The following is a 27,415-nucleotide window of genomic DNA, read 5'->3' as shown; positions in this document are numbered from 1 at the left end:
GGATCGAATGGCTTCAAAATTCAGTCGTTCCAAAACGCTGACGGTCCCTGTGAAAGGAAATGGAGCTTAGTTGTGCATGGCAAACCATGGTGGGGTTGCAGACCCTGACAACCCTGCAGTCGATGGCCCTGCGACAGTCCTCATGGCAAGCTGCCCTGGCACTACAGGAGGCAAAAGCCTGAGCTAAGGGGCCAAGTGTGCAAGGTGTCAGGAAACTAGAGTGCTTCATGGCTCTCTGGAGCCCCCGATAGTTTGACTTTGCAGAATCTGAAATCCCAATTAAGCAATTTTTTCCATTAGATTTTTTCTGACTAACGCTAGCCATGAGTCCATGTCCATAATTACACTCCCTTTCAAAAGAAGATATATCATGCTTTCAAATTTGCCCTGCGAGATGCTGATTTAAACGCGCTTTGACAAGCATGGACAGAACCATAGGATTATCAGCGAATTAGGACTTCCTCTCATTGTCCTCAAGGCAGGCAGCTATCTAGCCCTTTTCCTTTTCTGTTTCCCTCCCACCGCCCCCCACAACATAATGCAATTAACCTCAAGGCAACAACCAAGCGGCTTTTTAGAAAACCTTTTGCCCAAGTCAAGTCCCTAATTAACGTCTTCAGTAAGATAAAAAGAAAATAAAGTTAGCTTCCCGCCATGGTGCAACCGCTGCAGTTTTCTCTTTGCCCGGGACAAAACCGATCCAGGCAGAAATGCCAGAGATAGCTCTGAACAAGCTTCTCGGCAAGGCTAATAGCCTCTCTGAAGTACTCCGCTAACTTATCTCTATTGCTTCCGGGACCCCAGCTAGCTCGTTCAGACCTAGCTTGTCTCTCTCTCGGCTGTGCTGGGTGGACATACCTTCCAGGCCAAATACTATCCAAACAGTGCAATGCGACTGTAAACTCCTCGCCATCTACTGGGTTCTGGGTTTGCACAAGGCCTAGCACGCTGGGTCGGGGTCCAGGACTGGAGCTCATCGGGATTAGCTGCAGTACAGGTAATTATGCCGAGGAAGGGGTAGGGATGTGCAGTCAAGTAACGATAATCCCAGGGCACCTGAATGTATTCATTTGTTGAGAAAGCTGTAAATAACTACGCGGTGTTGGTTCAAGAGTGCAGCTAAGGGAAGTGTTCGTTTAGAGCAGGGGTTGTCAACCGGGGGTACACATCCCCGGGGTACTTGAGAAAGCCCTAGGAGGTACGCACAGGTGGGCAGGGACAGAGCGCGCCACGCACCATCCCGCGCAGGCCGGATGTGGGGACCGGGGCAAGCCCACAAGCAGTGGCACTGGGTCATGCGCCCCCCCCACACTCTGCATCTGGCATTGCCCCATGCGTGCTGGGGCCAGGCCAGGGGCTGCATGTGCCCCGCGTGACCGGGCGGGCAGGGTGTGCACGCGGCACTGTGCGCATGCAGCCAGGGGCCACGGGTGCCAGCTGCTCACGGTGGGAGGCATGGGGTGGGAGCAGCAGTCACTGAGGCTGTCCCACATTCGAGAGCAGCTGTGTGGAGGGGGGAGAGAGGGGACATCTCCTGCACATATTCAAAGAAACAACCAATGTGATCTTAAATATTTCAGGATTTTTAGACCAGATTCAAGATTTTGTGAATAAAGTCCCCTCTCCCTATTTGGCGCTCGCACGCGTCCTTGTGGCTCTGGGTTTTCATGGACTAGGGATAGAAATTACACATAAACCAGTATAAGTGATTGAAAACCGGTTCAAATCTGTAACACAACAGAAGTTCGGTGCACATAAACCGCTTTCAAAATGGCTGAAACTGGATTAAGATAAACCTGGAGGGAAGCAGTATCAGACTTAACTGATTTAGGTTAAATTGGTTTATTGAACTTCTGTCCCAGTTCCCCTCCAGATTCAGGTCAACTTGCAGCCCCCCAGCATCCCAGGATGCTTTGCACCTCCCCAGCTTGCAGGGTGGACAGGTGAGCCTTGGCCCAAGCTGCCTGCTCTAGCGCCCCCCAGTGCCGGACCTGGGCCACTGCAGACACCTGGCTGCATTTCCACAATCAACAGCAAGTGTCTGTTCACTTGCTTATCGGTTCAATCTACTCGGCTTAAACTAACCTGCAAAGATTGAATCGATTCAGCCTTGGACGTTTTGGCTGTCTGTACTTAGCCACAGTGTTTATTTTACTCAAGAGCGGCAGAGCTCTAGCGTGCTTTTGAATTTTTTTTTTTTTTACATTAATTTTATGTAAAAGCTACTTGTGCTTCTTGAACAGCTTGTTCAGGCCCTTCAGGATGCCTGACCTTGGGACAAGCGTCTTGGTTGGCTTCCTCATCCTCACACACGTTCTTGTTGACTTCCAAAACAAGAACAAGAACGAGCCCCTAAACTTCCAGGACTGCAAGCAGAAGCATTCACGGACCAACTCAGTGGGATGTCTCACCACCCCCCCACCCCCAAAGTAGGAAAACCCATTCTGCAAGGGTCTGGGGGCTCAAAAGAGATTAACGGGCTGGACCAGGATCTGAAATGTAGGTGCTCCTCTGACATGAGCTCTACAAAAGCTGTGAGTAGAGGAATCCCCCCAGCACTGAGGTATTCCTCAAGTGTAAAGTATTTGCATCTCCAGGCAGCGATGTTCCCCACCCTGCTGTTAAATGAGTTTTCTGTTGTTTCTTAAAGCCCGCCCCCACCCGAATGGTTTACTTACAGTCTTTGCACTCCTGCATAATAATGGAAGTGCTGGGTTTCTTTTTTCCTTATTCAGGCAGAATACTACACGTGCAAACTGTCAGCCATGAGCATCTCTGCAATGCAACGATAATTTACACAACCGCATTATTTAAATATGCCAACGGTTATGTGCCTCCGACACGCAGCTACGCGGATTTCCTGCAATCTGTATAACAACACTATAAACTGCTTACCATTTCCAGTCAGGAATAGCGTATTGCTGCCTTTTCTCTCTATAAATGTTTAAGCAGGCTGAAGTCAGATTTCCTAAACAGCAAATTGTCTCACATTTGCTGTACAACAATCACGCCAAGCTGAGAGAGGCTGCTGCAAAACATGCACCCGTTCTGCAAATTCAGTTTAATCCTGTTTAATGTGGCAGCCTCTGAGCCCCAGATCAGAGAATCATACAAAATGAGGGTTTGAAGGGACCTCAGGAGGTCACATCCAGTCCAACCCCTGCTCAAAGCGGGACCAGCCCCGACGACATCATCCCAGCCAGGACTTTGTCTACCCAGGGTTTCAAAACCTCTAAGGATGGAGAGTCCGTCACTTTTCTGGGTAACCTTGTTCCAGTGTTTCATCACCCTCCTAGCGAAAAAGTTTTTCCTAATATCCATACTAAACGTCCTTTGCTGCAACTGGAACCCATTGCTCCTTGTCCTGTATCTGCCCCCACTGAGACCAGTCCAGCTCCATCCTCGTTGCGACCCCCTGGCAGGGAGGTGAAGGCTGCTATTCAATCCCCCTCGGTCTTCTCTTCTCCAGACTAAATAAGCCCAGTTCCCGCAGTCTCTCCTCAGAAGTCATGTCCCCCAGCCCCCACACCATTTTCGCTGTCCTGCGCTGGACTCTCTCCGGTTTGCCCACCTCCTTTCTGTAGTGGGGGACCCAAAACTGGACACATGTAGCCACTAGTGCCAAATAAAGAGGAAGAATCACTGCCCTCCAATGAGTTAGAAAGCACAAGAGATTTCCATCAAAAAGATGGGGGGGGAATGTGACAACAGGGAGCTTTTAGCCCAAAATTGTCATTTCCATTTTGACCACTTACGGTTTTTCCTTTTAATATGCCGCCACCTTTCCAGCTCACAAAGGATGGAAAAGAAAGGTAGAAAAAAAAATTATTTTTGGTGGGGGGTTGACCTCCAAAATGCACAACGTTGTGTTGCAAGCTGAAATGGACCTGGTTTCATTAAAGAGACTCTATGAAAACCTTAAAACAAAACTTTTTGTTTTCCTCCCCATCTTTGTATACTTTTCACAGGAGAATCTTCCCTTCTGCTAGCCCGCCCCAGAACAATGCTGATTTGTGCTGGCTGCAAATCAGCGCCGATAATGAGCTTTACAGAATGCAGCCTTTCACATAAGCCCATACCAGCCCTAGGATCTCGGTCCAGCAGCGATTCGGGGAAGATCACCACCTCCTGCGTCACCGGTGGCAGTGTCTGCAGGACTCGGTGTCTGCTCGGCCCGCAGGTTGGGATGACAGCATGAATTCACAAAGCGCCTCCTTCATCTAGCACAAGAACAAGGCTCCGAGTCCACAGATGGTTCCTCCTCTTCTCTGCCATTACCGAATACTCTGCAGGGGCTGACTTCATCACTGCACAGCAAATGCTTGCAACCCCGTCACCCGGTTCAGCGCTATTCATCTAAAAGATGGAGCTTCTCTGCTACCAAACAGGTGGGTTGCAGGGCGATCTGCTCCTGTAAAGACCCCCAGGCCAGCCAGCTCCATTCAGAGACAAAGCCCCTACAAAGCAACGGGTGTTGAAACCCGGTAGAGGGGTTTCTTAGGGGATGCAAAGGGTCGAGCAATTCCAACGTGACAATGAAAGAGCTCAGCAGAAGGGAGGAAGGACACAGGTGGGTCCAAGATGCAAGAGGAACAGCTTTCAGGTCAGGGAAATGCTTCGCTTTGCACTGGAAGACTCAAGCGTGCCACGAAGGAAGGGGCTGGCAAACAATTTCTGGGCAGGATGAGGCGACAGGCCTGCTGCCTACAAGGTGGGAAGGGTCTTCCTGCTCAGGGAAGGCTGCTTATTTATTAGGGAAAGCAAACCTCTCCCCATCCAACTCCACCCCAGAAGGAAAGAATCTGTAGGGGCCACTTTGCAGGAGTCAATTCAGCGAGTCTGCTGGCTTCCAGCCTTGAAAGGCACTGGGTTTTCATTGCCTTCCCTTAAGCTGCCCTAGAAAGTCGGCTGTTACCCAGCAGTCCCAAAGAAGGGCAATAGCCTTGGTGCTTCACAAGGGATTGCTCCGGCTGATGGCCTGTCCACTTCCCCCGGAGCGGGGCCAGTGGAAAACACCCAAATGTGTCTGTGCTGACAGCTTTAAGGCAGCACCTTGCCTGGCCCGCGCCGCTCCGATGATGCAGGAAACCATGCTGCGCTTCAAGCCGCTCCCAGACACATCTGGAGGAAGTCAGGAAAAGGCAGAGCGGGGTGGAGGGGAAAGCGGTAGCCCCTACAGCAGCCGTGACAGCTGCTGGGGGATGCGAGGGGCCCTCAAGAAAGTGACACCTCCTTTGAATGATGGCCTGGCAGACGCGCTCCGCCGGCTTCAGGCTGGGCTGAGAACGGGGCGTTTGCACGGCTTCCCAGCTGGGCTTCATTTATCAAAGGAAATGATTCACCGCATGCCAGGTTGCTGCCAGGCTCCAGCCTGCACCGCGGAGGCACCGGGAGCGTCCTGCCTCATTTATGCCCAGAACTAGCGTATTGTAGCTGCACCGTGCCGGCCTCTGTGCATGCAGCGCCGTCCCGGGTTCACGCACCATCGCCCGGGGCTGGTCTGATATGCTGAGAAGGTTTATTTTAAAATCGCTGGAAGATAGTGGTGCAGGGGACAGGTCACAACTCATCTGGGATGTCTGGCAGAGGCAGGTGTGGTTTGCCCCTAAAGCTCTTCCACTCCTGAGGCTCAATCCAATGAAATCCTATTCTCGCTAAAAGCCTTCTCTCACCTGCGGAGCCGGCAGCACCCTTGCCAGCTCCGGGGAACGCCAGAGGAGCTGGAGCACAAAAAGCCCTGGTGCAATATCTGTTCCTCCTTTCCCCGTCTCTTGGGGAAGAGCAGTGCCCCAAGCCGCTGCAGAAGGCAGGTAAAGCCTACCCCTATATATCTAGAATAAAAAAAATATCCGGTGGTGGAAGGTGGCGGGGGCTAATCCAAGCCTGCGTCGGCCGGGCAGAGGAGAGCAGAGGCGCAGAGTTATACAGTCAAAATGCTCCCGCTCGCTGGGAATCGGCAACGTCACCCATCATGTGCACACTGCCCGCAGGCAGGGGCGCCAAATCGGATGGTGCCAAACCTTAAACAACTCCACAATCACGAGACAAGCCGTTGAACATTTTTGGGGCCGAACTTCCAGCTTTAGCTTTCAAGACTTCGGTGCAACTGTCAGCACAGTCCTCATCCACTTCTGGCCAGGACAGCTGCATTTTGCTCAACTAAATATACCCCCCGCGCCCTGCTTAATTCCAATTAGAGGGTGGTGGGACTCTTCATTTCTTGTCCTAAAACCCGCTGTTAGCCCCTGCCATCTCCTCTCCAGAGCTCCCTGCAGCTCCGTGGTGAGATGCAGCCAGTCTCGTACTGCGGCCTACCAAGGCTGTGAAATTTTGGGGGTCTTGAAGTGACCATGTAAACGTAAGGGGTAATTGCCATGGTTTGTTCCCCCCCACAACAATGATCTATTGCCTCCCCCTTCCCCACTACAGTAACATCTAAGCGTCGCGTGGGATTTGGCTGTTGCACTAGCGGGACAGCAGACTTGCATCCACACTAATGCACCTAGAAGCAGCGGTTTGCTATAATTTTTTCCGCTCTCCTTCCAACGCACCGCACAGCAGGAGGAGGTTTCTCCAGCTCTCCCCTAATCAATCATCCTGATCCGAACCTCAAGGCACCTGCCTAGAGAGGCTGAGCCAGCCGGGTTCCCACGTGCCCGGCAGCATCAATCCTCTGCTCCTCCTGACGTCGTGTCTTCTCGTACCACCAGTGAAAAAAGAGGCAGCATCACCAACACTTTGGATCAGCATAAAATATTAAAGGGAGCCCGAAGAAGTCAGGTAATTATATTTGGATGGAGTATTTCACGGCAGATACAAATACGTGAGGAGCCTGAAAAATCCAGGGCTGCCCCTTGTTTTATGATTATTTTATAGCCTCATCCATCTACGGCAAACGGGGTGGAATTACTACATAATCTAAACAGCAGGCCCAAACCTACAGCACTGCGCCAGGAAGCGTAAATGAGACCGTAGCGTTCAGCACTGGGCGTGACATACGTAGTCACGAAGGCAAAATAACAGCCCCAAAATGCACCACCGTTTCCTGACGGGGAATGGTTAAGGAGTGTGAATAAAGGGTATCCGAGTGACTATAATGATCTCCTCTCCGTAGTCACGCTCTCAGGATGACAACCCTGGGAGGTGGAAGCCTTCAGAATAGCAGTGACTCACTGCTACATGGTGCCCTTCGTTAGGCTCGATGAGGTGGGCTCATGTCTATGAACAGGTATCTCCAGGAAAGGTAAAGGGATGCCGGGACTCTGGCTTCTTCCTCCTGCATCCGTGTCCAAGATCAGAGGCAGATCTTGTCCCCCAAGGCACCTATGCAGCACCTGGCATAATAGAGTAGCATTGGACCGAGGGCTTTGACTATATATAAATATTTAACCAGCCTCACATACCCCACAGGAGGAAGGCACGGCTGCCCTCTTCCTTGCTGGCCAGGGTTCAGGGGCTAGGGAAGCGTACCCTTGGGAGAAGTACAGCAAAGGCAGCAGGACTTTGGGGGGACTAAGCTTGCCTCACAGTATATTGGCCTCTGTATTTGTCCCCACGTAGGCCGTGTAGCCAAATAAAGTTTACCACATTTCTGCATGTTGGACTGGAGGAGTGGTACAAACAGCTCCCTCCGTCAGTGCCCAAGCCAATTCCCTCTGAAGTCGATGGGAGGTTGTGTTGTGGTCTTTTGGGATACAAAGTTAGCCTCAAGCATTTCCCTAGGGACACACAATGGGGTATCATAAAGGAGACATGGATGTAGATTAAGGGCACCCACTAACAAGCTGCCGGCTTCCAACTGTCCGAGATACTGAAGAGTGCACTCAGTGGAGGTATTGAATATACAGCAACTATGCTGTAAGCAGAAGCAAGTTTCAGATGGTATTAGCAGTTGTTGCTAGGGCAATTAACGCTCCTTTTTGCTAGCAAAGCACTTGCCCAATGACTGTTTGACAGTCTAGTCTGGGAAAAAGTGAGTGGTAATCTAGGATTTGGAAAGGTGGCAGATCAAGAGGCTTCGTTACAGCAGATGAGTTTTGGCACAGATGGCGCACAGGGGTACAACCCACTTCTACAAAACAGCTGAAGCAATGCAAGGCATTTCACCCCACGTCCTGGGAGCATCACATCCCTCTTCTACAGTTTAATCATTGGCATGCCAAAAGCTGAAGCCAGGACTCCCTTTTAAAGCTTGCGAGTTGGTGGCTTATAATACCAGGCCTCTAGTAAGTACAACACCTTACCAAGGGAGGAGTCCCCAAAACCCAGGAAGGACCATAGGAGTAGCAAAGAAGCCATTCAGAAGTGTTAAGTGGCGATGAACACTCCCAGACTGATCCAGGGTCCCCTGAAACCCACGGAAAGATGCCGACTTCAACGAGCTTCAGTTCAAGGCTGAGTACCACATTTCTTTTTCTTTTCAGGGAAACACGGGACTTGTAAGCAGCAGCCAGAGCGATGCTGTCCAGACAGAGCAGCTTTTATTCATGCAGAGCAACAGTTCAGCACGGACAGCTGCAGCGCAAGCATCCTTCACACCGCCGTACCAACGGGCCACGACGCCATGTGCCAATTAACAGCCTGGGCCAGCCAGCTCCTAATTAATTCTTTGTGCTTAAATAGCCTTCCCCCCCCTCCCACCAAGCACAGGATCTCAACCCATTTTAGAAAGCCTAGTACAATGAGCCTCACAGCGCTCCTGTGAAGCGGGGCCGTGTTTTTCTACTAGTCTCACAGATGGGTACGTTCCAGCTCGCGGAGAGGTGGACTGATTTGCTCTGAGCCTTGCAGAGTTTATCTGGAAATACAAGGCCAGGGTCCCGATTCAGAGATGTGCTATCTGGGATCAGAGCAAACAGTCCTCCCGCCCCCGAGCCCTTCTTAGAAATCTGGGGAGAAACTCTTGGCAGGGATGCATCGGATCTGAGGTTCCTCCTCCACGTGAAGCCAGCCAGCGCACCCTACTCAAAGGGCTGCTCAATGCAAACCCCTGGCGTCAAGATGAGCACCGGTCCAGACCTCCCAGCGCACCAAGGGAACAGTGACGCCAGCAGTGGCTTTATCAGATGCCCCCTCCGAGTGGAAACGGTGACATTTGGAAATGTCAGCAATGCAAACAATGAGAAAGGAAGTTAGAAAAGGAAACCGTGGAGGGGGAAGCCGAGGCTGCCCAGGTCCATTGTGACCACGTTAGCTGAGTCAGCCCAGGGAAGGGGAGAGGAAGTGGAGACCGCACCCCTCCAAAAAGCAGATGGCAACACACCAGGCAAGGGGAGCAGAGAGAGGCTGTGGCAGGTGTCCCTGGCAGAGATGCAAACCAAACACCCAACTGCGGGCAGAGGAAGTTTCAAAAGTGTCTGCTGACCACTGCGGTAGCTGGTCTCCTCAGGGTACCTCCCTCTGCCCCTACTCACCTCCCCTGGGGAACAGAAGCTGTCCATCAGCCCCTTTGGGCACTACTGCCCCTGGCCTTGCTGCCTAAACCATTTTGGGACCAGCTCTGGAAGCAGTGAGATGATTCCTACTTTTCCAGTCCAGGCCTAAGCAACACCTTTGCGGGGAGCGCCAGGTCGCCCAGGCAAACTAAGAGCAGGAGGAGAAGCCCTGGGTCAGGCATTAGCAATTCACGGACAAAAATTTCACCTCTTCTTTTATAGCTGACAGAGGAATAAGTGGGGCCTGGGTGCCCTGCACTCAGGAGAGCCAGCTGAGCTTGTGGGCACATGAAAGCTGGGTTGGGAGCAAAGAGCAAGAGCTGCTAGGAGCTACCTTGGTTTTTGTCAGACTTTTTTTTTTTTTTTTTTTTTTTTATTGGTACTGGTGCAGAGGCATCCGTCACCTCGCCAGCGGCAGGGACAAGAGGCTCCCCCCACCCCTGCAAAGCAGAAACGCTCCAGGTATCACTCTCTCCTCTTCAGACTCCCCGTACAGTTTCATCAGCTCCGCTGTGCACCTCCCTGGACGACACAGCCATGCAGCGTCTGCGCAATTTAGAACCAGTTAAAGCCAGAGAGATTTTTTTTATTCCCATCACAACGGCCACAAACAACATTTCCACGTTTGCTGGCAATTGTTGGCCAGCACCATGCACTGTACCACCATCTTGCTGTGCTTCAAAACCAGAACTGCAAGGGACATTTTCAGCTGGGTGGGGAGGAGAGGTGGGTAGGAAGGGCTCTTGAACAGAAAGCAGTTATTTTTTCATGCCCTTTGGGACAAAAAAGCAGTTTGCGCACAGACTTTATGGCTGCATGGCAATAATTAAAGAGTATTTGCTTTCATGGGCGTGAACTTCATTTGCCAGGTTTCCAAAATTACATTGTGCTCTTCCTGTCCTCCTTGGGCAGAACATGATGTGAGCTTGGCCGGCTAAGATGCCATCTGGAGCAAGAACAGGATGCCTGGAAACAGAGTTTAAGTGCTGATATTAGACCCATTATGTGGTGCTAGACTAGGACCTAGGTGTTTTAAACTATGTACCACTTGGACTGATTAGGCGATGAAACTGCAGCCTGGAAGCCTTTCGCCAAGCCATTCAAATAGGCTGTCAGGTCTTGTCTTGAGATTTGGCATCTCATTTCTAGCTGTACTGCTAATAATGAATGTCAGGAACAACAAAATCAGGGTACCCTGGCCTGAACTTCCCATGTTACGATCAGATGGTGGAGGAGACCTGCTGCCTTGTCCTGCATCACCATACATGCCAGTCTTTCTACTGGGACAAAAAGAAGGAGCCATAATCCCTACGCAGTGGGGTATCAATGGCTGGTAACCTCCCACATAGCACAGCAAGGCCAAAGCAAGACCCTTGGGCATCTACTGAAGCTAATGGGATTTTAAGGGCACTCTGCACCTAAAAGGCAGCTGGCGCCTTCACAATAAGGATCATAAAGCAACAACTCACTGATGAGATTTAAGGGGTCCTGGGAGGGATAGTAAGGCAATAATGTTGTGTTGGCCTTCAGGAAATCCCTGGTTGATACGATATTCTCAGCCTTTGGAGGGGAGGGAGCTTGGAGAGGAGAGGGGGGAATTATTTAAATATATTATGTTTTCTCCTGTCGATTGGTAAATCAGATTAAAGAAAAACCGTAAGAAAACAGCAGTCCCTGGAATACAATTCATGTTGCTGCATTGTTAAATTATGTATTAGCTTTATGCCAGGTACAATTATAGTAGCGCACCATCTGTTTCCCAATATGGTAACTCACAGCCATAGTAGCAGAGATTTACTTTTATAATTTCTCTTGGTATGCGCCAAGCTGATGAGCGCAGTGTCTACTGCAGAGGAAGGAGTCTGTCACCTGCCGACTGCACATTTGGGATATACCCTAGTGAAGGATGGGTTACAGATTATTTATTCTCAGACATATGAGATGTGCTTATGATGCCAACTCTAATGAATAGCTCTTGATGATGCTACACATCCTCCAAATATTGCAGGAGAAGCACATTCTCCAGCTGCTTGTTCATCATGCCAGAGCACACTTATATCAGCAATTTCATTTCTATACATTCTGCGGAGGGCCAACCGTATTTCATTAGGATATCCTGATCGTAGGATGGGAGAGTAAAAAAATTTCCAGAATCCATAAATTGAGATTTAAGTGTGTCAATTAAAAGATTAAATGCAGCATATGACAAAACAGTAAGTGCATGAACACATCAGAGATGAATTTCAGTTCTCTGCTTCCATGTGATTTCTGCTGGTTCTTCAGTGGTACCAAAGCCACTAGGACATAGCAGAGCCGATGGCACCACAGTTACTATATAATCAACTATGCTACTTTCCATCACTTTTAAACTAGAGCCAAGACTCAGTCTAGAATATAACTGCAGAGGTGAAATGGGCGTGCAGATGGAGGCTACTGGGATGAAGACGATTCCCGGAGCGGGAGATGTTGGCCAGCTGCTATTCTATTAGCATATCTCCCTCTGCTGGTCAGACCAGCACATCTACTTTTAAGGGACACCATGCTTAAAAAATTAAAAAAGCATCCCAAATTTCTTACCCCTCTCCACCTCCACCCCTCCATACTTCCCTGTCTGGGACAAAGATGAGACGTGCTCTTCAAGGAGAGAGCAGGGGGACTGCAACCTCCTGGTGGGTGAGGGTCGGCAGGGGACGAGTGGGTACATCCCAAATGAAAGCAAGCCCTTCCAAAGCTTCCCTCCGTTGCTGAACAGCGATCATCCAGCATGGACACGCTAGGGAAGCAGAGCTGCAGACACAACTTTGACTAGATGCGACTAAAGTCTCACTTCTCCTGCGCAGGACGCAAGGCCGAGGGGATGCAGACAGGTGCATGGATGCAGCGGTCTGGCTCTTTGCTCCAGATTTCTCTTGAAGACCCCCAGCTGATGGCAGACTGGACAAGCATCTAACTGGGGTCGTCTGACCCCACCACTCTTTCCTGCCTCGGTAGGGGGCAAACTCAATGACCTATTGAGGTCCCTTCCAACCCTAACATCTATGAACCGTCTACAGCTACTGTTGAAGTTATAGTTTTTCTCCTCCTGAAGGCTCTGGCTGTCCTAAGAAAAGGTGCCCTATGCCACTGTGCACCCCGCATGTCTGTAGTACAATTTTTCACGTGCTTGGGAGTACACCCAGGATCCTAGGTTGGCAGGGCAGCTGCAGGAGGACTGTGACAACTCGCACAGGGTAAGCCTACCCCTAATCTACACTGGGGCACAGGTTGCTCCCAGGACCCAGAAAGCACCGAGCTGTCTTAAGCAACTTGTGCTCCCTCCCCAATCCTGCAGAGAAATGTGGTCAGTGCAACGGAGAATTCAGCAATCCCTACAGAGCTCCTACTCTTCTCTTCAGGCTTTTCTTTTTGCCTCACAGATTGGTGTTTCTCCCTCTCTGAGCCAGTCCCATACTTCTAACTGGGGTCCTCTCCCATTTCCCCTTCCTCAGTGCCTTAACTCCTTCGAATACGAGGCAGATTTCTTTAAAACCAATTAACCCTTCTAAATATCTTAACAACCAAGCAGGACTATAAAGCTCTTGTAATATATCTTTATTTTTAAGTGTGTCTCTATTTGATGCTTTCTTTTTTTCCCTTAAAATTGAGTGGTAAATTGGGTGCATCTTAAATTCAAGTGAACCTTCTATTCCAAGGAATACGGCACACTCTCCTCATCTGAGATCATGCCTGCTTTTCAATAACTAATACAAACTACCTACCACAATAGGCTGCAAAATGATTTGGAAAAGAAAAAAAAACCCACCCAGCATCATTGTGCCATAAAATTAATTCCAGCGCCTTGTGCTCTCATGGGAGGAAAGAGAGAGAATTCCCAGCGTTACAGGAGCGTTCAGTTTATACTAAATATCATCTGAACCAGGAAAGTACATTTACTACAAGTGTGTATATCTTTAAATTTACATAAATTCCCACATATGGGCTTTTGAATGGTGGTGGGGGGGGGGGGTGTTAATGCTATTCATTGCATCTCGGATCTAATGTACACAAGCCCAAAAAACAAGACGATGCCAAATCACCGTGATGTCAGCACTGCATGCACTGCTCAGAGAAAAGGCTGTTCCCAATATGAACTTGATGTATGCCTGTTATCACAAAGAGCAGGATAGCAATGCTAAAACTCCCCCCCGCCCCCCCCCCCCCTTCTTCACCCAGAGCAGGACTGAGCATCAGTATTTCACCAAGTCATTTTTCCCCGTTCCCTCTCCCCTTCCCGCAAGAAGTAATTTATAGTCTGCAGAGCAAATCACGAAGCATCCAAACACAAAGCCAAATGCTTTCCACAGCAAGAAGTCATCCCAGCCCACACCATGTTCGGCATCACTGTGCCCATGTTTGTGCTGTGCTTTATTTCAGCGACAGCTGCCTGCTAACTACAGGCATTGCAGGAATTCGGGGAGTGTATTCATCCACTTCATCATGCATTCCTTGAATCCATGCACCATCAAGTCACCCCAGTGACTGATTAAAGAGGCCTCCTTTGGATGATGAAACATGAAATGCCTGGCGCAGACCGCTCGATTTGCAGAACTTAACTCCAAATCCATATGTGATCACATCTCTGACATGCTAAACCCCATGTTGCAAGCTTTTGTGTCTGTTCATACCTTTAGCTCCGGTGCAGTCTTCTGTTTTGATTTAATCCTTGCTTGCGATATCCTTCAGCTTTCCACCACGAGGAGCCGATTTCATCCTTCTAATTCGATCACGCCTCCATCTCCTTTATCCAGATCGTTCATGAAGTGCTACAGCAAAGACAGAATATCCATTTCTGTCTAGAAAAAAACAAACAAAAAAAAACTCATCCAACCCGTACATTGCTTTCTATTCATTCCCCAGATTCGCTAGCCCCATCCTCCCCATCCAAGACTGGCAATCAACCCGCTATGTACACAAATTAGCTTGGTATACAAATTAACAAGCTCTATTGCCAAGATATTTGTACACAAATTACACCGTGGCATTCCTCCCCGCTAATGTCTCTGGGTGCACTACTTCCCAACAGCTTCCAGTGATGTGCGTTTCGGTTCATTAGAGATGCAAAACCAGTCTTGCTGAACATCTTTTAAGTTCATCTAGGCATAATTCTTTCTTCCATTAGATTAATGAAGTGTTTCCAAGGTACAGAGATATACATGTTAGCTAATTACTGAAGTCAGAGCAAGGCAGATCTCTTAAACAAACCCATCCTGGTGGAGCTTTGTACTACTAATTATGAAAATAGATGCGGTGAGTTGGGAGACACCTGACAAGCAGTTCCTTAGAGCAGGCATCCTGAGGCACCTCTCCAAAACCCTTGTCCACACAGCAAATGCTGGAGAGCGCCACCCTCCCAGAGCTAAGCTTCAGTGTCCCAGGGAAAATGGACCTAGTGATAACAGTAAACACCCTAGCAATATTTTTTAGACTTTTTTGCCTCCTCTCCTTTCTCAGGGTATGGGAAGCTCTGCTTGGGGTCAGTTGCATTTAGCTTTTCATGAGTTTTACACACAAAAAAACCTCACAAGCGAGACCTGCAAGCCAATTCTATCAATGTTAGATACTTATAGGGCCCTCCCTCACTGTAGCATCCTAGAGCCTTAAAACCTGTCCATCTTCTCCGTACTCCTGTTTCACTGAGCGGCTAAGTGAGATGCCCCAGGACCCAAGGAAGTTTGTTGCACAGTAGAGAAATGAACCCCAGTGTCCCAAGTTCCAGATAACCCCTTTTACCCACAGGTCCTCTCATTCCCCCCCTGTTTTGGAGCAGACAATTTTCTGCCCTTTTTAGCACTGGGCTAAGATGACCAGAGATGATTCCCCGTGGGACAAGCGCCGTGGGTAACTGGAGCAGCACATTTACAGAGGTAAGGTCTGCAGGGCGTGGAGCAGGGCAAGGAGCAGGGCAGTCCCCCACCCCTGAACAAGACCAAACTCACATGCGCATGTTCAATAGAGAAGGACCCCCCCCTTCATTACAACACGCTCCAATAGCACAAGGCAGCACAGACGGTGCCCAGGTTCATTCCCCGTTGCACCGACTGGGACATTTCTCTCAGCTTCAGGGGGCTGGTGACAACACCACTTTGGTTCCTCCTGCCCCAGTACAAGTTGAATTAAACACACTGCTCATTGCATAGGTGCTGCACGGCCTTCAAAAAAACCCTTATGCGTGCACACAAATAGCAGCAGCAACAGCATGCAACACTAATCCTACAAAAAAAATGCATGCACCTGAAGCCCCGCTGACTTCTCCGGGGCTGTGTGTCAAAGTGCCCACCCTGACAGACCCTCTTGCAAGGCAAGGGCCTTCAATAAGCAGATTTCCTCCAGGATGAGCATGGCATCGCACACACCACGGGAACAAAATGGGAAGTCTGACATCCACCCCGCTGCTCCCAAAGCACGTTACAGTCCTACAGTACAGGCATCAGAGGAGAAGTGTACACTAGCACGAGGGCGTGGGGTACTTTTTAAACGCTCTGCCATTCACTCCTGTGAATAATGTCACAGACAGTGGAGATGGGCCATTTGGGACCTCGGGTTGCACCAGGTACAGAGGTTTTCAAGTTTCGCTGCAACAGGAACAGCACCATTTTTGGGTTTACTGTAAGCAATTTACAGTAGGTGCACTATATGCAACTGGTCCCAAACAATCCTGCGGCATGAGGATGGACTGCCAATCTGGATGCACCTTACTGCAGATTGTTTCACATGCTGACCGAATGTTTTAAGAGGCTGTGGTCTGTGACCATTGCATCTGCAGTGCCTTTTCTCTACACGCAGCGATTTCCTGCAGCCGTCTCCCCACGAGAGGGCAGGCTGTGCAAAACTCCAACTTCGTCTCAACCGTTACCGTAATCCAAGAAAACCAACAGTGCAAAGCATAAAGGGGTCTTCAATTTGTGGGCCTCCCTTTGCGTGCAGAACCCCCAGCTGGGTGGCACGAGCAAAACCTGCATTTGTTCACACACGCCCAGTAACTTAGTTCTCCCAGACAAGGGGCTCTTTCCACACAAGCAGTTCTGTGGGCAAGCAGTAACTATATTCACTGCTTGCTTTTGACATTTCACATGTGTGCCTCTCGGCAATTAACCCCTGAAAGTGCTTTACTAAGAGTTGTGGCAAAGAATGGCTGCAAAAATGAAAGACAGATCCAAAAAAAAGGTGCTATCTTCAATGCCTACCTCTTTTCTATGTCTATAAATGGAGTAGCTCCATGCACAAACAGGCACCGCTGTGTCCAGACTGCACTAATATTGAGCGTTTCACAAAAGGAAGTCATCCTCTCCAACTCCTTCCCACTAGTGCTAGCTCACTAGCTGCCTGACATGTAACCATGAGCTATGGCTGATCTCTTTTACTGAACCAACTCCATGGATGGGATAGACACAGGCAAGCTTTTGGGAACCACCGTAGCCTTCCTTTAGCCTCTGGGAGACAGGACATAAGAGCAATTATTAGGTATCCAAGCAGCAGAAGAGATGCAGTCCAGACCTGATAACGGAGGAAACGGGATTGTTCAGGAGGGTCCTTATCACTGAAGAAATGCAGAGGTCAGAAGCTACCGTGTGGATTATAATGGCCCGTATAGTCATTGTCTATGTTAAGTTGCTTGGGAATGTCTGTGCCCAAGATGGTCTTGTCCTTACAAGATTTGGGTAGATTTCCTTTGAGCACAAGAACTGTGAGGTCAGACAGGGGAGCACTTTTTCTATGAAAAATGTTCCCTTACCTGCTTTCCAGTGTCTCCGTCCTTTTTTTTTTTTTTTCCTCCTGGTGCTCATTCATTTTGGCACGCAGTTTGTGTCTGGTTTCACACGCACACAGTTACCACAAGGGCATCTGGGATAGACATGTTTATGATCCACAGATTCTGATCGTTTCGTTGTAGGGAGAGTTAATTGTTGTGGAAGCAGAGATGTGTTGACTGGACTTGCATTTATTGTTAGGCAGGAAGAGGTCCTGGGCTACGTTCCAGCTGTCCAGCAAGACACCAGATCAGGTACCGATATGTGGCCATGTATTGCAAAATATATGTCCCTTGCAAAAAAATTATTTATATATACAATATACATCTAATATGATGCGCGCGTGCACACATTATGTATATGTATGTGTATATATGTATGTGTGTGTGCGTATTAGATACACACGCACACTATGTATATGTATGTGTATATATGCATGTGTGCGCGCGCATTAGATACGCACATTAGATCTATATATCTATCTATCTATCTCTCACACACACACACACACTCTCTCTTACCAAGTAAGACAGAGCATATCTTTGTCCACCACAAAGCCAAAAACATCAGTCCTATTCAACTAAACCGATAAAGATCAATGATGGCTCATCCATAAACAACAGACTTATCTTTTGTGTTTCAGCTCAAAATAACCCAGGGCTTTAAGGAAAACTGTTCCTTCCCCACAAAGATATGCTTCAAAATTTAGGCCCAAGTTCTTTTACACTGCACTGCTGAAATTGTGAAAACTGGCACTAATCTGGAATGCAACTAAGAGGCTCCGGGGCAAACCTGTTCCCTTGGTAAATTCTCACCAGTCTTTACTAGCCTCCAGCAAAAATATTTCACTTCTATTAATAGGTAGTTAAAGCAATCAGAATAGATTATTAAGTTTCCCAATGGAGGTGGGGAGACAGAGGGACTTGCCCATCCCTCTGGGACAGCGTACACATTACGAAAGGCCTGATCCAAAGCCTGCAAAAAAACCCATTTGGAGTCTTTGTTGGAGTCAGCCCATACAAACCAATGGATGAATTGCCACCAGGCGTAACCCAGCATAGCCCACTGACTTCGGAGCAAGGCAGAAGCCAACTGAGGGTCTAACCCTGAAGACGTGTATTTAAATACATCCTGACAGGTCGTCTTCTGTGACCACTGCAATGGACAGACTTTAGTTCTCAGACAGCCCAAGTCAACATGATGCAATGTGGAGTAAAAAAGGCCTTACAGACCCAGAGGGACCACTTGGCCAATATCCCATGCTGCCACATTTCAGCTGCATCACTGTATAAGCCTGAGACATCATTGTGCAGTGAGACAATTCACCCATCTTTTGCTCCGTGCTGCCCGTTTGCTGCACGACACGCACGGAGACCCCACTGCAGCAACTGGGTCCACGAGGCTGGAACGCAGCATCCAGGACCCGCCTAGCAAAGCAACATGGCTCAGTGACAGTGAATTTTGGACCATCACTGTAAAGACATTGTCATAGAAATGCTAAAATAAAACGCCAGCTGTTTAATGTTAATTTTTTCCTCCACTGAGCCACAAATAAATCTTAATTCTAGACTATTTTGACACCAAGGTTAATTTACCATCCTAACGGTTTTCAAAATATTTCCCTCGGGGTCTGATACGCTTCTTTGTACCTTGGTAACGATACAAGTGGAATCTACTAATCAAGAGAAACTTACTGCACTTCCCGGCTTCTTTCCTCTATGAGTGCACATTACAATTAATTTTTTCCATCTTGATGCCTTTTAAAAGGTTGCTGGAATAGTAAGACACTTACACGACCCAGGAAATTTACAGTGGATGCAAGTCTGCTTCCCCCCACATTAGTAAGACTGCAATCCTCCCCCTAACAGAGATATACCTTAAATTGAAGCAAGAAAACGAACAACAGTCGCATACTAGCCTCTTACTAGAAAGTTGCCCTCGATCAATTAAACTCCTCTGAACAGTTTGCCAGGCAGGCAGTCATTGTTTTGGGGATACCTGCAGTGGCTCTCAGATGCATGGGTTGAATGAAAAATTAAATAAAAAAAAAAAAAAAATCACAATTCAGGATTTCCTAGTATGATTCCAGCTTTATGCGCACAGGGAGTTTCACTCCTATAGAAATGTATTGGGGAAAAGAAGTGCCATTGAATTAATTAGGCAATCCTTTCTGTGAACAGCCAATACTGACTTAGCAAAACGTTCAGGCCGGGTTGTTTAACTGCGACTGCTGGAGCTGCACTGTTAAGTCTTCACTCAATTTTAAAGCAACATAAATAAAAGCACTCTGCTGTGCCTGCGTCTTTCCCAGAGACCCGAGGAACCAGGCGATCCCCAAACGTTTGTCTAAATCTATACAACCATGCAGTTGGACCACAAAGAGAGAGCACCCATGGAAACTCTTGGAAAATAAACCAGTCATTTGTGCAACGCTGCTCACGGATAAGAACAGAACCAAAGGAAATGGTGTTGGTATAAAACACCGAGTCCAATCCCGATCCTGCTGGAGCCCATGATAAAATTCTCATTTATATTAATGAGAAGATTAATTGTTCAGCTAGCCAAAGAAATATCAGTGAGAAACTCAGAATTGGGCTCAATTTGTTCCTAATTATCCCAGCTCTAAACTGAGGTAGCCCCATTCATTTTAATGGGGTTACACCCTGTAGATAGAATTGGCTTACAGGCCTCGCTTGTGAGGTTTTTGTGTGTGTAAAACTCCTGTAAAACTGGAGTAACTGTTTCCAACCACTCATTTTTTTCACTAATGCAGATGGATCTTTCCAGGCCATCGCTGTATCTAAAAGATGAATTAGTCTGCGAGTTCAAAGCAAAACTTCTCAAAGCCTTTTAAAAAATTTTTTAAAGCAATACAAGAGACATTTCCCCATTTACACAACACCACAGTGCACCTTAATATCTAAAGGGTGCAGTAAAGAAAAGCTGCAAGAGAAACATTTCCAAATAAAAACGGGTATGTGGCTACTTTACTAGATCTACCCAAAGAAAGGGAGGCCACATCCAAGCCTATTTACCAACTGGACTTCAGAGAGCGGTTATTATTTGGAGATTGCCCATTTCTGTTTTGTACAGGATTGAATAAAAGGGTGGGAAATGCAGCATACCTCCATATTGCAGTTAAGGGGAAGAAACTCTGTTAAGCTCCGGCTGTAAATGCCTAAGTGCAATTTCTGAAGAGGTGGTTTTGATATAGGACACACTCATAACCTGAAGCCTTCAGCCTACATGGGAGGGGAGCATTATTACTACCGAGTAATTAGACCGTCGGTGCCGAGAGGCGTCCTGCTTTGCACAGGCGCAGAACAAGTCACCAGAGGACGGCTCACTACTAACCAAGAAACCAGTTGACTTCAGTCCACCTCGTGCACAATCGTCGGCTTCACAGAAAGAGAAGCAAGAACAGCAACACCGCCCATGCCATACTGCGTCCTCTCAGCACAAAAGCCAAGGATTACAATGGACAAAGGTCCATGCGACCCTCCACTCCCAGATCCCAATCTGGCCACTGAAGGCCCCATCCTACACCAAAGTCAACAGAAGTTTGGACTGAAGCTGGGAGAAGAGTCAAGCCCAAATTGGTTATTTCAGTCACCCTTATTCAGACAGGAAGACGTGGGCCACCACCTCATTTGCTGGCCCCATCTTTCACTTCTAGCTTCACTTAACAATGTCAAATGTTTCTCAAGAGACTTGCTGAATTGGGGAGATTCTGGTTTTTGCCAGTAATGGGATGCAAGTTCTCTGCAGGCTGCTCTGGCAAAGCATAAACTACTTATAAAAGCAAAGGAGGATGCATACGGTAGCTCCGTTTCCCAGGCCAAACTATAACCGTACTCCCAACTGCTCCATCAAATGATCTGGCTAAAGAGCCAGCTCTGACAGCAAGTCGAGGAGGAAGGGTTGGAAGCTGCATGTCACCAATGCAACGAGTCAGGACAAAGGTCTGTCAGATAATTATTTAGCATCAGGATGGTGGTCATCGTCTCTGATCAAAAGCTCCAGGGGGTCCCACGGGCTGGGCCCAAGAAAGGGGGAGCCAAGCATGAGGGCAGAGAAAGCAAAGTCAACCTCTGCCATGGACCATCCTCCATGTAGAAAGCCCAGAGCTAAAACTGCATTAATCAGTCGTGCCATTTGTTGGGGCTCAGAGCAGATTCGCAGCCCTGGAGCCAGTGGCAGCAGGTCAACCAAGCAGGCCACGCTCCCATTTCTGAGGAGTTTGGGCATCTCTGGCCAAGGCTGCACAGCTCGGGGCCACGATTTTTTATGGGTTTTTAATGCATCTCTTTTTTCCAAGCCTTTACCACCCCCAGTCATGCAAGCAAGGTGAGGGAGGGGACGAATACAAGACCCGCTTTGCTCTTTACCCTTCAGGTAGCCTAAAGGGCTTGGCTTCCCTTTGGCATCTTAACACATGAGAAGGAAACATGGGCATTGCCTTTCCAATCAGGTCCCTGGCTTCTCGCATTTCTTTAATTAGTTTATTGCTCTGTAAAACTTTCCAACCATTTGACCAGCCCTTCTTTCTCACGTATGCCCACAGTGCAACAATAGGAGGACATGGCTACCCGTCCTTCTGCTGGCTCACCCCATGCAACCCTGTGAGCTTCTCTGCCATCGTCAGCCTCTTCCACCAACTCCTATCCATCCACTGATGCAGGCTGCGCGATATCCCGGCAGCTACAACCAACGTCGGCCGCTTTGCAAATGAACAAATTATGCAAAACTAATAAAAAAAATAAATTAATTATTTTCAGCCTTGTAACGGGGTGCTGGCAACAACAGGCAAACAGCTGCTCGGAGGCAGTCAGTTATGTATTATCAGGGCACAGCTGGCCAGTTTTGTCAACACTGGGCAACAGCTAGACGGGCTGTTGCAACCCATGCCCCAGCTCAAGTCCAGGCGCTCAGCTTGCTGCTTCTTTATGCAGCGTCCCTGGGTTTCGGTGGAGTTATACCCATCTACACCCAGCAAGAGATGGTGGAGGATCCACTATCGCTAGAAATAAAGGGAAAAGGCACGTTCCAGTGTTGGAGGGGGTCAGCAGTGGAGTCCTGAATAGCATCTCCTCCCAACCCAAGAGGGCTCTGTAGAGATGACTACAGCAACTGCCATGGGAAACCGCCTGGCTGATTGGGGGAGTCTTATTTATGAACTATTACTTTCCATGGGGAAAAAAAGAAAAATACAATTGGGAAATCTCTTGATGAAGGCTGAAAAACAGCGGTGCGTGGCAGGCTGCCAGCAGAAGCATGCATGTAAACCAGGAGTATTCTTGGCTCTCCTCCACAGCTTAAACTGGACTATATCATCAACTGCAAATCTAGCCAATAAAAAAAAAAAAAAAAAGAGTGGTTTTAGGTACTAATCTGCCCTTGACTCTGCAATGCTAGATTTTGGTGGGTTTATACATTTTTCTATTAAAAAAACAAACAAACCACTTTCTTCTGGGAAAGCTCCAGCACAAGACAGACAGGCAGCTCGCTCCGTTAAGGCCTTGCTCAAGATGTAGATGCTTAAACAAAAAAGGTCATGGCTCTGACACAGGACTTGCCAGTCGATGGCCTGTTATGTAGGAGGATGAAAGGAGATGAATGTCACGGTTCTTTCTAGCGTTCATCCACGGTCCTACAATGAGCTCTGTGCTGATGCTAGGAACAAGCTGTAGGATTAGGGCCCAACTGAGTTCAGTTAAAATGGCCAATTAAAAAAAACCAAACAAACCCAAAAAACAAAACCACACACAGAATTTCTCAACCCGCATAACCTCTTATACGTGCATGAACCACAGGGCTACTCATGCTCCTTCTTCTTCGGCAATCCCTCGCAGTTGGGAATGACGGTCTTCCAGGACTGTCTTATCCGTGGGGCTGAAGATGGATGGCAAAGGAAATGTGGGATCGACAGGTCCTGTCGCAACCTCGGGCAGGCGTTTCTTCGTGGGATGGTTTCGGTTCGCTGGTTCTGACGCTCCCGCTTTCCCGTCTCCTGTCGTCATCGTAAGGTTTCAAAGTACCGAGATCCTTGCAGCAGACTCTTCCGCCATTTGGGACAGTCCTGGGCAAGAGTCTCCCACCAGTTGATGTCAATGTTGCATTTCTGCAAGTTGGCCTTGAGGATGTCCTCAAAGCATTTTCTCTCTCTAATGCTCCAACAGTTTGCATACAGAAGTGCTTTGGTGGCAAGGGTTTTTTTAAATGGTGGACAGCTGTTTTATATAAAATAGCCGAAACAAAACCTTTTAGAGATCTGCCCGTTTTCCTCTCAAACAAAGCTGCAGTTCCAGTTTTCCAAGCAACCACGTGTCAAATTCATCCCTGGCGTAACTCCGTGGGTTTCGGTGCATTTATCCAAGGAATTCATCTTGCACTATGCGGTGCAAAGGTGCATGGTTCATCCACTCTGTGGCAGGCTGAAGGACAACCCCTGGCTATAGAGGGCTGCTGGGCCAGTCCCCTGGCAGATGCAGTTGTTCAGAAAACAGAAGGGGGAAGAGATCTTTGGGGATCTTTGGGGAAGCCGGACTTCACGTCCGAGCCTCCTGAAACAAGGTCGAATAGCAGCTGGCAAAGCATCACTTCCTCTGAACTGCATTACATGCATTTATTCTCAAATCATAACAGCAAGCTCTCAAAGAACGGGCCTTGATGACAACCAGGGGTGAGGCCATCTGCCATCTCACAAGCCCCGTCTTCAAACTCCCTCCCCTCTTCCAACCAGAAGAGCGTTCATTTTCTTAAAACTTTGTGCGAGTTGCCCAGGTCTGGAGATGACTCCCTCCATTGCAACACAACAGGGGAGAGGGCTGTAGGAGGCAGGGGCTGAACCTCGCATCTTAAAAACACAAGTCTGAAAGTTCAGATGAAAAGCAGAACCAGCTCTGTTAAGATGAGGCCACAGCAAGCACATCCACCTCTCTGTGCGACCCAATCCCTGCTAAAAGCAATAGACTCAAGCTGCAGCAGGGGAAACTGAGGCTGGAGATTGGGAGAAACTTTCCAACCAGGTAGCCAGCATTAGAAACAGCTACCTAGAGAAGCTGGAGAAGGTCCGTCTCTGGAAATATTCAAGAGCAAGTTGCACAGACACTTGGCTGAGGCGGTTTGGTCAGGGATGACCCTGCCTTGAGCATGGGGTTGGACTGCATGACACTTCCAGCCCCAGTTTCCTATGAGCCTCATACCACCCATTTCCCCTGGCCTTCTCCCACACGTAACAGCTGTAGCCAAATGAACAGCGAGCGTGTCACATAAAGAAGTCACGCATTGTTGGGGAAGGGAAGGAGAAAAAAAAAAAAAGGTTGTGATTATTTGCGGAAAAGGAACTATATTTCAGTGATTAGTTTTAACTTCTTTAAAATGAAGCAGAAATATGGACTAACGTCAGAAGGAAGAAATGTTTGAGATGGCTTACACTGAATAAAAACATGGCCTCATATTAGACTATTCAGTCATTATTACTTATGGAATGCAAATTGGGCTGATTTCAATATAACCAGCCCACGCCAGCTACCTCTCTCTCGATATGTTGAGCACAAATCATTGCAGTTCTGTTCGGTCATTTCTGTGGGGAGTTTGTTTGACATATTCTTCACTTCAATACCATCCTGATCTCAGCAAATTATTAGATAAAGAACTTCCCATGGAAAGAACTGGCACCTTCAAAAACACTCTTTGCCCCTAGGACAGCAAGCAGTCATGGGCAAGCAGTCAACCTGCGTCTTGGCTAACGCACAGAAAAGTCTACAAAATATAAAATAAGTAAATCAAACAAATCAGAGGTATTTGCCTTTTGGAGTTCGCATTTCCAAGTTTTCCTCTGTACTCCTAAAAGCCAGAAACTCATTTTAATTTTAAGAAAAAATGAGAACAAAGGGTCTATGGTAATCACGTGACTCCCAGAGCTGGAGCTCCATGTAAGGGATAAAACTCCATAAAATATAGTAAGGGGTAAAAAAAAGTTGATGAAAATTACTTGGGTTAGTCCAGAACGAGAGAAGCCTGGATGTTTCTTGGGCTATTCTGTTCAAATGCTGGCGTACTGCAGAGGAAAATATCACCCTCCATTTCGAACGCACCTGCTCCTGGTATGCCAGGGCTCAGAAATGGCATTGTTCAAAGCAGCTCGTACGTCGTGCATCTGCTGTTCTTCCTAAATCAGCTTCAGCAGTATTTGATCTAAGCAAACCTCAGAGCTGGCACCGTCCCCCATGTAAAGATGAATGAATTCATCCTCTGGCTAAGCGTGTCTGTATATTAAAAGCCTCTACACCAAGCCAAAAGAGAAAAGGAGCCTTTGCTGCAAAACAGCGCCTCGCCTGCTCTTCACGAGTAGATCTCAAAGCACTTTACAAAGGAGGCAAATGTCATTAGCCCCATTTCCCAGATACAAAGAGATGAAGTGCCTTGCTCAAACAGAGCCGGCAGGCAGAGCTGGAAATGCAACCTGGGTCTCGGGAACACTGGTTCAGAGCCACGCTACTGCCTGGTGGGCATGACTATCTATATCAGAGGCTTAAACACATCTCCACTTCCCTTCTTTTCTTTACTCACTGTATACGAATAACACACAATCTTAGGAAAAATAATTTCCCCTGGTTCGTGCCCATGCAACCATCTCTGCCTAATTCTGGTCTCTTACCTTTCAGATCACCAGCAAAGCGGCACTACTTTGCCTGCGACCCAAACTGTTAGAAAGGAAGAGGATCCAGCCACCACCTTCGTTCAAACCAGCTGGCTCGTGATATATTTCTGACCCCAGCATCGGCGATTCAACTTCAGATTACACCCACCGTCCTTGCTGACATTGTGGGGAGTCAAAGAGCCACTGCCAGGATAATAATCTCTCTCTCACTGAGACCTCCTAAAGGTGCGAGTATAAAAAGAGTCACACTCCCATATGGGCCCAATCCCACATCACCGAAATAGGAGAGCTGTGCTATCAATTTAAGTGGCAGCGGGATACAGTCCTTAGCTGGCAGACGAACATTTTGGCCTGCCAGACCCTCTGCTCCTGCAAGCATCTCGTGTGCATGCCCTATTTTTGAGCTCCGCGCCGCGGGCCCGTCTCAAGGATCGGGCATCTCTTCTTGAGATGGGAATTTTGTGAAGTTTCTACTCACCTCAAAGCTGGAATATCTACTAAAAAATCACAAGCAGCAGCGACAGCTGATCCCAATGGTATGAACATGGCAAAAAAAAATAAAATAAAGAAAAAAGCCTGCCTTAATCATCACAGAAAGAGAGAGGACTCTCAAAGGAAGCAATTCCACATTACCTTCTGTGCCTGTAGAGGATGCCAAAGTCTATGGAGCACTGCCATCTCCACACATCCGCAGTCCAAAGGGAAAAAAGTCTCCTCCCACCAAGCTGAGCTTTGAAGCGGTCCTTCGATTTTCAATTGTGCAAGCAAATTTTTTTTTTTTTTTTTTTTTTGACTGCAATTTAGCTGGGGAAGGGCTCATATATGCAACCACTCGCCTTCATCCCTGCAAGATGCCCCTCTTAGGAAAAGGGTGGGAGAGGTGCCACTCAGTTCTGCAGACCCCGTATTTCTATGCATACAACGCTGGGACAGCCTGGCTTACGGCATCCAGTCTATAGGCAAGAGAGCTCCAGTTTGCTCAGCGCTTTGAGGAACTTCATGCTGCGTGTCGGTGCTTTGCACCACAGACAGCAGTCCTCACGTCGGTCACATTTGTTGGGTTGCGCTGCACGGACAAGCTCTTGGGTCCTAGTGTTTCTAACCTTTCTGCACAAGACAGGGAGGACGCATGCCGCTTTTAGCAACATACCACTCGGCGCAGAGACAGATTTCAAGACTATCTGTAACCCTTGTGAAAGACGAATCAGTTATTCCAGCTGCTTTCAAAGCTCTCATTTTTCAGGTTTAGGTGGGCCCAAGTCAACCCCTCTAGTGAAGCCATGTGTTAGCTTTGCCTTACAAATCCACCTTAGCACAGACATGAAGGGGACCTGCACAGCCACATCCAACAGGTATCAAAGGTCTGCCAAAGCCTAGGTGGCCCACTGGGGGGGGGTGCTGTAAGTTGTGCCAGCTTCTCTGACCAGTGGCATATGGGAGTGATGTTGCCAGCATCCCACCTAGACCAAACCACCAAATATACCGGGTCCATAGGGCGAGTACAGGGAGACCCCTGACCTTGCATCACT

At 48.2% G+C, this 27,415-nt stretch overlaps 1 protein-coding gene across 3 annotated transcripts in view; it reads right to left on the bottom strand.

Moving 5' to 3' along the window:
- Positions 1 to 27,415, bottom strand: part of FRMD4B (FERM domain containing 4B) — a 159,482-nt gene that overhangs the window by 104,023 nt on the left and 28,044 nt on the right. For all 3 annotated transcript variants that reach the window (XM_090021034.1, XM_090021036.1, XM_090021035.1), the window contains exon 2: positions 14,099 to 14,266. The gene's annotated coding sequence lies outside the window, so the exon portion shown is untranslated. The remainder of the gene's footprint in view (positions 1 to 14,098; positions 14,267 to 27,415) is intronic.

The sequence above is a fragment of the Crocodylus siamensis genome, chromosome 11 (genome assembly GCF_052110815.1).
Source record: "Crocodylus siamensis isolate JL-2025a chromosome 11, ASM5211081v1, whole genome shotgun sequence".
NCBI classification, from domain to species: domain Eukaryota; kingdom Metazoa; phylum Chordata; order Crocodylia; family Crocodylidae; genus Crocodylus; species Crocodylus siamensis.
The sequence above is the reverse complement of the archived record's forward strand: the minus strand, read 5'-3'. Positions and strand labels throughout refer to the sequence as shown.